Below are 12106 nucleotides of genomic sequence, written 5' to 3'. Positions count from 1 at the left end.
ATACGACGCCAATGTTCCGTCTAAAAAACATCGTCGAAAGTATTCGGAAAATTGGGAAGGTTATGTCTCTCGAATAGTTTCCTATTCTTCGTAGTAGAGCAGGTTACAGTTAACTTAACACCAACCTGCCTCGGCTATGCGAAGAAACAGGGTTCCGTTGGAAGAACCATGTCTATACCAACGGCTACTTCGTGAGTAAAATCGTAAAAACGCTCAAGTCTCGATACGGCCCAAAGAGGGTCCGAATTGCGGACAACTGCCCATCTTTTGTCCCAAAAGACTTGAACCCAAAAACTGGTATGACGGTTTATCGCATCCGCAGGAAGAGGTAAATGTCAAATTTCCGAGGATAATCGCAAAGAAGAAGGAAATACGGAAAAGCCCGCTTCGCGACAAATCCGACCCGAGAAGAGGTAAACCGACCTAAGGAGGAGTATATAAGGAGGACCTAGGACAAAGAGAAGGAGGGGAGTATTATAAGAGCAAACTTAATACTTAGAGCAATTTAGGCATTTTTCCGTTTTTACTACCGAGCTGCGACTCGACTAGGTTAGAACTTAGGTGGCTAGACTAGCGAACATACCGACAGCTCTCGTGGGCTAGGATCTTGCCTGTTGTTCACGCTCAAACGTGAATTCGGAAATAAGACCTATTTGTTCCCTTTTTGCTCTTTTACGATTTATTACTTTCGAATCTTTCATATTGATTGTGTTGTGCGTGGCTCAGCAGATAATCGGGACCTTCAGGGAAGGCTAGGTTAACTTGGCTTTCCTCCGATTAACAAAATTCGAGGGTGTGAATTTCGGTTCCCACATTTGTCTCCCTCGGAAACAAAGGAAACAACTTCCATACGAATAAAGGAAACATTATACGAAACTTTCATCGTATAAATTAACCCTAAAGTGGAAAAACGTTTTCTACCACCATGGGCATACTCGGCCTATCAATCTCGATAAACGCCATTCTTCACTCGCCTAATTACGCCTTTCCTTCGAAGCCAAACTAGGTTACAACATCCCCTTTAAGGACGATTCTAACCGACTTGACCTTATTGATAGCACAAAAGTGTCATGGTCTAATCCTTTGGCAACAACGACCTTGGCTATAAAGCTGAGCACAACCTTCATGCAAGGCCAAAACAATTGACCGACCACCGCTCCAATAACTTGACGGCTAAACGGTAATCCACAATTTGTCTTGAAACGCCAAGTAACGATTACACAAACAATTATCGTATGACCCAAAAACGGGAATCATACAAGAAATTCGTCATAACAAAACTCAGTGCTAACAACCAAACAGTTAACGGAAAGGTTCCACTTGTCAAAAAGCGGACAAGTACCATATACTACGATTCACTTTAAGCCCTCTGTGTTTTACTCGTAAAATGCGACATGTAAGGAATACTCGTAAAATGCGGCATGTAAGGAAAACTCGTAAGAGAGCTCCTAAACAGATCACGGATATAGCAGTTCACACAGAGTTAGATTACGAGATGACAACTCATAGTCTTCCCTCTACACCCATGTAAAAATCGACGCTACTACGAAAGGCTTGATCCAAGACGAACTACGAAAGGCTACTAGTCATACAAACCTTAACTCCAAGACGAACTACGAAAGGCTTGATCCCATCAACAAGGGTACGTAGGAAGCTGTCATAAGGCGCAGCCCCAATCTTATCGCGTTCTACTTTTAGAAGAATGAGAAGACCACTTACCACAGACTTCTTCGACCATTAATTCCGCCTAACTCACCTAACTTGCCTAACTTGCCAAGCCACTCGCTAGAACCTCACGCTATAAGCTCATGGTTCTAACGAGCTCGGGGGCTAACTGTTGCCGTAAAAATCGGCATCAACGTTTTTACGAAAAATAAATCTTCAAAAAAAATTTATTTTTACGCAGAATCTTGCGGAGAAAACACATTCACGAAAAATCGGAGAAAGACTCGAACAACTTTGCCGCGTAGCAACCAGCGCACAAGCTGGTCGCTACGTAGCGACAGAGCACGTACACGGCTCGGACGCTATGTAGCGACCGAGCATGTACACGGCTCGGTCGCTACGTAGCGACCGAGCTCTCACCGAAGCTCGGTCCCTACGTAGCGACCGTGCTTTCTTAAAAAATCAATACGACACGAATCCATGCATTCTCGTCTACTCTTTAATGCTATCTCCCGAAGACCGTAGCCAACCCATTTCATGTAACTCGTCATTTGATGTCATCACTCGAACTTTACGATAACAGCCACAAAAAGTTCATTTTTATCGAAAGAAACCGTAATAAACGTTTCGAGTCAAACAACGGCCCAAATAGACCTAAGACGTGACTCAAAACCGACTTACAATTTATTAACGAAAAGCCCATAAACCGTAGGACGGTTTATGCTTGGTTCGCAAGGAAAGATAAATGTCAAGTTTCCGCGGATAAATACGAAGTATTCGAAGATAATTACGAAAATTGGGAAAAACGGAATATCTCCATTTTAAATCTATGACGGCTTAAGGGCAGAAGAGGAAAAAGCGTAAACCGACATAGGAGCAAGTATATAAGGAGTCCTAGGCGAGAGCCACAAGAGAGAACTTTTTAGACTTAGAAACTCTGAGGCAGAACTCTCGGCACTTAGAAACTCTGAGGCATTATTCTCGACATGCTCTGTTTCCATGACTGGCACCCAATTACCAGACGAACGCGCACAAGCAGTTCGATCTCTTGGTTCACTCTAGAACTACGTTCGGCTTGATCCTCGAAAGGGGTACGTAGGCAGCCTTTCAAAAGGTTTAGTCCGAAATCAATCAAAAACCTTTTCTGTATTTTCTTTGTCTTTTGTTATCGAGCTGCGACTCAACTAGGTTTGAGCGTTTAGGCCGCTAGAACTAGGTAACTCGCTGACAGCCTTTGCGGCCAAAGCTTTTATGATCTCTTGTAATGATCGCAAAGCTCTTACGCGGACTCGAAATAAGATCTACTGTTTTCTCTAAACTCGTTTGTTATCTATTCATGATTTCCGCATATATTTGGTCACTTGCCGTTGGCTCTCGCAGAGATCCGGGACCTCTGGGAAATTAGGGTTTTCCTAGTTTCCCAATTTAAACGGAAATCGACAGTGCGAATTTTGGTTCCCACATACCCTCTGTGTCTACAGCCTCTGCATCCTCAACTAAGCAGACCTGCCTCTTGAGAAGCTTGTGAACACTGTCCAGCTTTGCCTTCACTTCATCCATCTGATCATTCCCTAGAATGGTTGCGGATCTCTTCCTCTCAAAGTCAGTGTTCTTGGTGCTGCTGCTGGATGCTAAGTTTTCAATAACTCTCACAGCCTCTTCTGGATTCCTAGTGTTGAAGTTCCCATTGCTGGAAGCATCAAGAGCCATCTGATATTGCACCGCGATGCCTCTGTAGAAAGTACTGAGTAACTGTACTTCATTGAATACATGGTGTGGACAATCTCTCTGATAAGACTTGAATCTGATCCAGGAGATTTTTAATGATTCTGCAGACTCCTGAGTGAATGTAGCGATCTTGCTCCTCAAGTCTTCAGCACACGCCTCATCAAAGGAATGCATTCTTGATGTCGCATAGGAATGCATTCTTGATGTCGCTCCAGGATGTGAGAGATCCTGGTGGTAACTGCTTGAGCCAATGCGAAGCATCTCCAGCAAGTGAGTACTTGAAGAGCTTGCATAGGAGGTAATCTTTAGAGACTCCGTCGACTTTAATAGCAGATATAAGATTCTCGAACCTCTCCAGATGGTCCATAGGATGCACGTGAGATAACCCATAGTAGGGTGTCTGTCCCACGAGTGTGTAGTACTACGGCTTCAACTCGAAATTCCCCCACTGAATAGTTGGAGGACGAATGGCTGATCTGTTGGTGTAGAACTGATTTGGACGGTTGTAATCAACCAATGTTCTGGGTCGAGCAGCCTCATCTACAGGTAGAGTGGTTCCTGTAGTATCAGTATCAGACTCAGGGATTACAGCCTCCTTAGCGTCTATCCTCTGACCTGCTGCATTACGCAGATGACCTTCCTGGTCATTCAGGTCTCCCTTCTCATCACGTACAAGTATCAAGGCCGCAACCATGTCTCGCGGCTCAGTATCGATCTATATTCGGACTGAAGTATCGATCGACGTCGAATGGAAGATGTCGGTCGATGGAAGAAGAATGTCTTCGGTCGATGGTGGTGAGCGAGTGTCGGTCGACGAGACTGGTGTCTGGGTCGACGGTGGCTGACGAAAATCGAGTGACGAACAAGTGTTGTTGTCGATCGATGAGGAACGTATTCCTTTGCGGATTAAATGTTCCAAGCTTGTAGGATCTGATGAGAATAGCAGTTGAGGTCCCTTGTTTCTTCTGGTACTGCTGGACCTGTACCTGGAAAGACAAGAAAATATTTTTGTGTCAGAAAGTGGTTTTAAGAAGAAACCTAGACGAAACAGGATTTAATAAATAAGGCGATCAAAGCTCACCGGCAAAGGAGGAGACAATTCTTTTTACTCTTAGAACTCTCTGCACTTAGAAACTTTAGGCATTATTCTCGACATGTAATCTCACTCACATTACCCTAAGGAGTGAATTACTCTCTCAAATAAGAGGTTCAGTTGTAGTACTTAAGGATCGAATCCACAGAGAGCTAGGGAACCTAATAAATCTAATCAGATTAGTTAAGCTAGGTTGTTTAATGATTTAAATGTAAAGTTACAGGTTTGTGAGCAAGTAATTGCTCGATTGATTGATTGGGGTTTTGGTACTTAAATGGACATTGCTAGACTTCGGGTTTTTATTCAGGAAATCAGGATTATAATCCTACAGATGCCTAATAAGTTGTATGCATGATATTATAGAGCTCAACACTTAATAACAAACCATTAGGCTTTCGCTTTCTAGGATTATTCTAAAAGAATATCGATCGATACACTTGTTGAAACGTCAACCGATTATTCGATTATCGATCGACACTCTTGGTCAAGCGTTAATGCGCGGATTGATTATGCTCACTAAACTTCCTAGATCAGCTCTCGCCTACTCTACCAATCTTAGCTCAGTTAGGATGGATTCAGGGTGAGATGCAAGCTATCGCTTATGTCTACAACTCCTAGGGCAAGTTCTAGGTAGCTAATCTAGAAGCAGACACTAATGACAATCCTAAAGATGAATATCAAAACTTAGCAATCTATAGTTGGGGCTAATCCCTCATAACCTATTTAAACCCTAAAATCTAACAAGAGAACTACTCAGACATAGCCAAGCAATTCATAACAACAATAAGGTATAAAAAATGCATAGATAAATAAACAGATATCAATGGAGTTCCAATCACAAATCTCTTTGGATCTTCTCTTCAATCTACTAAAAATCCTGGAAAACCTTTGCTATGAAAATAATAAAACAAGAAAGCACACTTTGCCTCTAACATGTTGGCAAGACTTATATAATTAGGTTTAAACTCGTCATGGGTAATCTTGTAAATAGGTGAAGACTTGGGCTCTAAGTTGGCTGAGACCAAACGGGCTTTCTACGCGCTTCGCTTTCGATCGATGTCAAGATGTGAACATCGATCGATTATTCTTCCTCAATGTCGACCGATGGTCGTGCTCGCTGGTCATCTCGGGGGCTTACTCCAAATATCTACAAAATGCTCCAAAATCATCATTTTCCTCCAAATCACTCCTGATCCTATAAATATACTAAATAGACTCTATCATTTACTGCTCGGTAGTACCTTCAAATATCCTACCTAAAAATACCCTAACAACGAAAATGTTAGAAATGATCACTTTAAATCTTCCAATAAAAGAACGGAGTGATTCGCCATCTCTCTAGGACATTGTTCACAGGATCGGTTTCTGAAGCTCTTTTTTCTATAAACATTTATGGGAACCGAAGTTCGGACCGTCGATTTCCGTAATCAGAGGAAAGTCAAGTAACCCTAACTTTCCCTGAGGTCCCAGATTCTCTGCGAGAGCCAACGACAAGTGACCAAATAAATGCGGAAAATATGAAAAGATAACAAAACGAATTGATAGAAAAAGTAGATCTTATTTCGAATCCGCGTAAGAGCGTTACGATCATTACAAGAGGTTATAAAAGCTTCGGCCGCAACAGCTGTCCGAGAATTACCTAGTTCTAGCGACCTAAAACCTTAAACCTAGTTGAGTCGCAGCTCGATAACAGAAGACGAAAAAGATACGAAAAAGGTTTTGATTGTTTTCGGGCTGAACCTTATGAAAGGCTGCCTATGTACCCTTTTCGAGGATCAAGTCGAACGTAGTTTGATTGAAAGAGTAGAATAAGAGATCGAACCGCCTTTGCGCGTTCGTCTAGTAATCGAGTGCCAATCATAGAAATAGAACATGTTGAGAATAATGCCTAAAGTTTCTAAGTGCAGAGAGTTCTAAGTGCAAAAAGAATTGTCCTTTGCCTCTTCAAACTCGACGTCCTTATATACTCCTCCTAGAGGCGGTTTGCTCTGTCCCTTTCTGCACTCGGTTGAGTTTATCCCTTCGAGGAAATATTCCATTTTCCTTCGGTCTTCGTGTTTATCTTTGGAAACTTCACATTTATCCTCCGAACATGACATTTATCTTCTCCTGCAGAATAAAAGATAAACCGTCATAACGATTGGGCTTGATTTCGTATAAAGTCGTGAGTGGGGCTTTTAGCCGTGTTCTGGACAATTTCGGACCGTTTTCTGACATAAGCGTTTTTTCGATTTATCGAAAGAGCGCTTCCGAAATGACGTCGATTCCGAAGAAAGTTTGAATTTATCGTATAGTGGAGGAAGTTCAAGGTTTTTAGTGAACTGTTGCCGTTTTATACGATCAATTCGAGTTTCATACGAGAAACCGAGTTCTTGTGGTTTTTAAATCATAAAGTTCCACTGGTGTCTCCGATCGAGATGAAACAAGAGCAAGTTCGATCCGGTCTTGAAAGAGGTAGCTACGAGGACGGGATAAATGTAGACTAGTTGATCCAACTTACCGAGTTGGACTGCTTGTTCGGTCTAACTCGCCGAGCGGGTGAGTTGGACTGCTTGTTCGGTCTAACTCGCCACTAGGGCGAGTTGGACGTGCATCCAGCTTGCCCTGATGGCGAGCCGGGTAGATCGAGCCTTATGCTTGTTTCATTGTTTCAACGCCCAGTATCCCTTTGTCCGAGGATTCGAGTAACCTTTCTCGAGGGCTTATCGTATGAATCCTTTTCAGAATTCATACGAAACTCAATGTCGGTTTTCTCGCTATTTTTTTAACTATTATTTCTTTCTTTTTAAAGAGAGACATTTTTCTTGAGAACGATCCGACATTGATTCCGTCATGACCGATTTTGACCCCAACAGTTAGGCCCCCAGCTCGCTAGAATTTTGCGATGTTCTTGCGAGCGGTTAGGCAGGTTAGGTAAGTTAGGCGGAATTAATGGTGGGAAATGGTCTCTTCGCTCTACTAAAAATGGAGTGCGATAAGATTAGGGCTGCGCCTTGTGAAGGCTGCGCCTTGTGAAGGCTGCCTACGTACCCTAGTTGAAGGGATCAAGCCTTTCGTAGTTCGTCATGGAGTTAAGATTCTTAAGACCTGTTTTCCAGTGAGACCTTTACGTTCCCGTTTATATTTTGTGTAGAGGTTATCAGGCATGTTGCTGCCAATGACATTTTATATTGGTGTAGAGGGAAGACTACGAGTTGTCATATCGTAATCTAACTCTGGGTGAACTGCTATATCTGTGATCTATTGCGAGAGTTTTTCCACAGTGCGTAAACTTGCGGAATTTCTGAAGACGCTCGAATATTAGCCAAGAGAAAAATTTTGGGATCTCGTATCAGGGTGTTTGATATTATCCCTTGAGATGTTAGAGACCAGTGTGCAGGGTTTAGGGCAAGACCTAGGTCTGATCACGGCTTTAGAGGGTGCGATGACTTCTTCGAATAACGTTTCCCGTATCGTTTTCGACCTGCTTCCGTCCCCCTTTAAAGTTCGCAATATGTTCTCGGCTTACGTGACATGTATGGTAGAAATCAAGCATCTCTTCGTGGACAATTTTTAAGTCTCCCGAAAGTGCTGACCAAAATTTCGGATTTTTTATATAGCGCTATTACCCTTGTGTCGGGTGTACGAGAGCTATCTCTACGAGATGGCTTAGTCTATTTAGGACGTTAAGAGTTTGTTGTGATCAGCAATAAACTTATCGGTAGATATTACCGCTTTTGAGTCTTCACGAAGAATACATGTTTGAGAAGATGCTAGTGCGTATGACTGTTTGGTCTTCCAAGAAGGTGTTTTTATCGAGGAAGGTATTTTTGTCGAAAAAACTTATTCTTCAAGCGTATGCGACGTCTCGCGATGCTGAAGATTGGTTTTTCTTTTGCATGTCGTGTTTCGTGGTTGAAATGTTTGCAGGCTTGAAGATGTTTCACGTTGCTGCAAGAGTTTAGTCTTAACCCTACGTCGGAGAAACATTTTTGGTTTGTCTGTGGATGTTCGCAGACAAAACTGTTGTTGCTGTTTGGATGCTAATAGTTTGATTTGCGATCAAGGAATTAGGACCGAGGGGTCGCGTAAATTTGTCCATGGGAAGAAGTGTTTTCCTTCATAGTTCTTTGTTAAGTGTTCGCCTTCCGAGATCTATTTCGAGCATTTTTAGAATGTTTCGTATAGCTCTAGAAGCTTTGTTACGATTTTTTCCTTACATGCCGCTTGTTATGGGTAAAACGTAGCATGCTTAAAGTGAATTGTGGAACGTATTGAACTTGGTCGATTGTCGACATGTTAAGATTTTCCGTTAACTGTTTGGTTGTTAGGACTAAGTTTTGTTACGATGAATTTATCATATGATTTCCGACTATGGGTTATACGATAATTGTTCTTTTAATAGTCACATAACGTTTTTAGACAAATCGCAGATTGTCATTTAGCCTTTAAGTGATGGAGCAATGGTTGCTCAAATACTTTGGCTTGGCGCGAAGGATGTGTTCACTCAGATAGCCAAGGACGTTGTAGGTCAAGGATTAGACCATGTACTTTTGTGTTAACATTAAGGTCATGTTAGTTTATGATTGTCCTTAAAGAGGATACCGAATTCTGGTTCAGACTACTACAGGAAGCTGTAATAGACCGACGGCTGGAGAGAGCTTGTCGTGATTGATAGGCCAAGTTTGCCAGGGTTATCCGTGTTAAGATGGCCGATAGTCGTAGAAAACGATTCTTCGCTTTAGGTTTCAGTTATACGGTGAATGTTTCGTATAATGTTACCTATAGTCTTAGGAAAATTGATTTGTTTTGTCTAAGGAAGACAAAGCCTAAGAAGTTTTATACAGAACCAGTTCGGAGTTTGTTGCGGGATGATTGCCTGCTCAGGTATGACCGAGGGAAACGAAAGGCAGAAGCCAGCGAGATGCAGGGCTAAAAAACGAGATCTATTATATCGTAATGCGAAGAGATCTCTCTTTAGATTGATCATCCAAAGATATATCTTACAGCTTTGTATTTTCTATACGAAAAATACTTCTTCGTAAAACCTGTTATGTTTACTTTTGAAAGTTTCTTCGTATGACTTGATCTGATTGTAGGAAAGACTTTTCGCGGAAGTAATGGGTAATCGGTTTTACGAAGGTTGTAAATCGGTGATATGTATACACATGTCAAAGTAGCGTTGTTTCTGCGGGTTTTACGAGAAACGTTTCTGCTTTGATTTCGATCTTTGGTGAAAGCTGCTTGGAGTTACTCATGAAGTGTTACCAAAGTTTATTTCGCTACGATCTAGTCGCAGAACGTTTTTCATAGGCTTTTGAGAGGATTTTCATGACATATTCGTTTCTGGAACGAATTGGTCAACCAACAGTAGATCTTGCCAACGAACGTGAAGAAAGTGTTCCCTTTGTTGTGCTCTCTGCTACTTTTATTCTGATTTTTCTTTGTCGCAAAGGTTTTAATGCTTTTCTGTGACTCAATTGGTTCAATGGAAGCTGAATGAAATGCTTTGATGCGTGAAGATTTCTCGTATCATTTTCGATTTTTATACGAAACTGGCTTTATAATGCCGGAAAGGGCTTCAAAACTTTGGCTAATCGTCGAGTTTTGGTTTGGTATTGGTACAGGTTTTCTATACGCATGATTGCAACGAGAAATGCTGTATAGTCTTTGAGATTATGTTCATGATCGTCTGGATATGTTGCTAGTGTTTAAACGAATTTTAGATTGTCGTTTGCCTTTTTTGGGACGATTTTAGTGAGGCATAGTATTGCCTAAATGTTTTCCTGCCTATTGCTATGAGAGTTTGCTTTGAAGAAAGCGTTTTCTTGAAGACGAGGCAAAAGTTTTTGAATTTTGGGAGTATACGAGTATAGTATACGTACCCACTCCCCCTTTTTTTTTGAAAGAAAACGGTTGAACCGATATTTTAAAGGGTTGTGTACGTTTCTTCTTCCGAGGATTGGAATGATCGAAAATATAGGTCGATTTAAAGACGACGCTGGGACTGTAATTTGTTTTTTTTCAGGTTGACGACTTGGTATGTCAGTTTTAAGAAAATCTCTAGAAACAAATAGGTTTTAAGACGATGTTTGTGTCTCTAGTTCTTTCTTTCTTTAGGAAGCGAGCTGAATATGCGTGGCGATCGTTTCTCGATTTTCAGAGAGTAAATAAATCAAAATAATATATTTATGGTAAATAAATCAAAATAATCATTTTATTTATTTTATATGGTATATAATTATATTTCAACGATATTAACATAAATATATGAGGGATTTGCCAAATATGACTCAAAACTTGACTTTGATTTCAAAAGTATATCCAAACTTAAATCAAATGCAAAACTAACCTAAAAGCCTTGTGAAATTACAGTCAGCCCCTTGTGACCTAACAAAAAATCATAAGCCATTTTTACGAATATAGCCTCCGTAAGTCGTCTGAGTCGTATCAGATGCTGGAAGTTGTCTAGTGTAGTTGATCTTAAAAATAATTTATAAATTTTAAAACAAATATTTTGACAAATGAAAAATTAAAATCATGTAATTATAAACAGTTTTAAGTAATGTAAATTAAGATATAATAAAATTGAATAGTTTTTAGCATAGATGAGTGAAAGTAGTTAATCATGATATTCTTTGGTTTTATGGTTTGATAACATATGTTGGAGTATTGTACGTATTCTTAGGGTTAGATTTTGGAAAGCTTGAATGTTTTTTTGAGAGATTAAATTTTTACCTATAAGTGTTTATTTTTGTGTATAGTAAACACTTTTGAAGTTTAATTTGATTTTATGAATTTTTTAGTTAGTTAATTAAGTTTAGGGGTTATGTTTAGGGTCTATACGACTAACTTGTAAGTCGTCTGGTGAATAATATAAACCAGACGACTTACATGTAACTCGTCTAGGAAGTCTTCTATTTTAGTTTCCCGCTAAAAATATTAAAGTCTTCTGGGTGACTTACAAGTAACTTGTCTAGGAAGTCGTCTGAAACAAAAATATTTAACCTAATTGGATTTTTTATCTCCCTATATAAAGAAAAATTTACACATTCTTTCTCTTTCCCTCAAATGGCTGCAACAAAAATGTAATGTTCATCATTCTAAAAATCTTTAACCTCTCTCTAATCTCTTTGAACTTATAAACACTAAGCTTTATATCAATTTATTGTTTTTGTCTCATGTCTTTCTCACTAATTTATCTTGTTTTTGCAGGTCTTTCATCACATGGTTCTTATCTTCCACTCATTTAAAGGTAGATCTATCAATTTTAGATATGTATTTTGTGTGTTCTATAAAGGTAGATTTATCTAATCTTCCACTCATTTTCTCTGTTTTTAAGCCATTTGAACGTTTTTTTATATGCAGGTTTTTCAGATATGGATTTGATATGCAGGTTTTTCAGATCTGGAAGACTTCTGGGACTACTTACCTGTTAGTCGTCTAAAATATAATGCGCTAGACGACTACCAGGAAGTCTTCCAGACGACTTCCAGGAAGTCTTCTGACGAAGTGTTCTTTCATATCAAGTGGAGTCCAAGCTTGTTTTTGTAGAGGAATGATCTATAATAGTTTTGTTTGTGGTCAGTTTTTTGATTTGCATGTCTACTCTTTTAGTTGTGAATTTTTTGTAAAATCAGT

The 12106-nt window shown here is 40.1% G+C and overlaps 1 pseudogene; it reads left to right on the top strand.

Moving 5' to 3' along the window:
• Positions 1–299: 299 nt before the first annotated feature.
• Positions 300–12106, top strand: part of LOC106344825 — a 23654-nt pseudogene continuing 11847 nt past the window's right edge.

This window comes from Brassica oleracea, chromosome C5 (assembly GCF_000695525.1).
Source record: "Brassica oleracea var. oleracea cultivar TO1000 chromosome C5, BOL, whole genome shotgun sequence".
In the NCBI taxonomy this organism is placed as follows: domain Eukaryota; kingdom Viridiplantae; phylum Streptophyta; class Magnoliopsida; order Brassicales; family Brassicaceae; genus Brassica; species Brassica oleracea.
Note: the sequence above shows the minus strand (reverse complement) of the source record. Positions and strands in the feature narration are given on the sequence as shown.